Source organism: Cyprinodon variegatus, unplaced genomic scaffold (assembly GCF_000732505.1).
Source record: "Cyprinodon variegatus isolate N-32 unplaced genomic scaffold, C_variegatus-1.0 Scaffold548, whole genome shotgun sequence".
Classification (NCBI taxonomy): Eukaryota; Metazoa; Chordata; class Actinopteri; order Cyprinodontiformes; family Cyprinodontidae; genus Cyprinodon; species Cyprinodon variegatus.
This window is the reverse complement of record NW_015151001.1, coordinates 143,852-145,361: the sequence shown is the minus strand read 5'-3', so window position 1 is coordinate 145,361 and position 1,510 is coordinate 143,852.

Genomic DNA, 1,510 nt, shown 5'->3' with positions numbered 1-1,510 from the left:
GGGGAAATCATGCTGTAGAATAAAAGATCTGATCAGTTTTTTTCTTTCAGTTCTTTTTTACTGAACAGAGGTTGGTCATATCCTGACCAACCTCTGGTGAGAACCGAGCACCTGGTTCCACCATCCAAGTCCAAAGTCTAACTTCCAAGCATACAATGCTGCAATGCGTTTTCTACGTTATGTACTGATGCAGATAGATGCTGTATTTGTGGCTGCTGGGGAAAGATTGACACAAACAGCTGCTGGGGGATTTCTATTAAAGGAATGAGGAGATCTAGTTCTTCAGCCCTCAGACGTAACCAGTCCTGTTTCCACCTCTCTGATAGTCACTTTGTTGCACAGAAAGGCCAAATTGCTCCTGCAGCTCTCCGGAGACATTGAGTGTGACTGTAACCAACGGTGCTGCTGTAAAACGTCGCCGAGGCTTAGGGTCTGCGCTTAGAACCAACTGATTGTTCTTTAAATTAGATTCTAAGCTCCAGAGAGCAGCTGAGGGATGAAGCTTCAATCCTAATGAGTCCTGTCGTTTTTTAAACTGGACCGCACAAACAGAAAAATGGCAATTTAATCTTCCAATTTATCAAAATCAACATTTGTGCCCACAGAGCAGCGCAATGAATTCCCCTCAAACATCATGTTGCAGAAATTAAACTCAGCTCTTCAGCATTTATTTATTGGTGGCTTTAGGAGTTAATTTCACATCTTTATGGCTTCTTTTATGACACAGCCTTTATTGATTTATTTTTTTTAACAGAAACAATATAATTCCTGAGAGACATGTAACCAATGAATGTCAAGCTGAGCTTTCAGTGACTGATAGAACAAGGGAGGCCTGACCAAAACCATTGGAAGCGCACTAAGGGAAAGGATTTTGGTTGCATGCAAACCCCCAACAAGCTGGCATGGTTACTCTCCTCCTCAGGCATTCAGCTCTGTCTACAGCAGCTGGACTTCTGTCTTTAGTTCAAAATGAGAGCTTTTATGCTAACAGATATAGAAAAAACTGATTGTTTAATAAATGAAGAATGAAGATGACAGATGACAGGGGGTCGCTTCACTGCACCTAACCTTTTCCAACTCTTTATTCTGCATTTATCGGTTTTGTTGCTTGATCTTTTTACCTGGAAGTTCTCAAATAACCTCAATCAATTAAAATAATCAGTAATGCAGTGTTAAAAGGCTCAGGTTTACTCACTGCACTCAAACAGCAAACATCTCCGGCAGCGAAGGAAGCTGTTAACAGGTGATTCCGGTCAATTTGCCATTAAAGAGGAAAACACCATTTTAACCTGAACAGAAATGATCTTTCAATTTTCTGCCTGCCTGCCTTCTTCTCACAGTTCCTGCTGTAAAGAAACATTGAGTAGATGATCTAATCAGCTTTTTATGTTTACCTCCTGGAAGTGTTCAGTACAGTGAGGTTTGTAAAAGAAACCTGATAGAATCAATACAAGAAGTACCCTTTTCACCATCATTGCCCTGTGTTACATTATGAGTCATTATGAGTGCA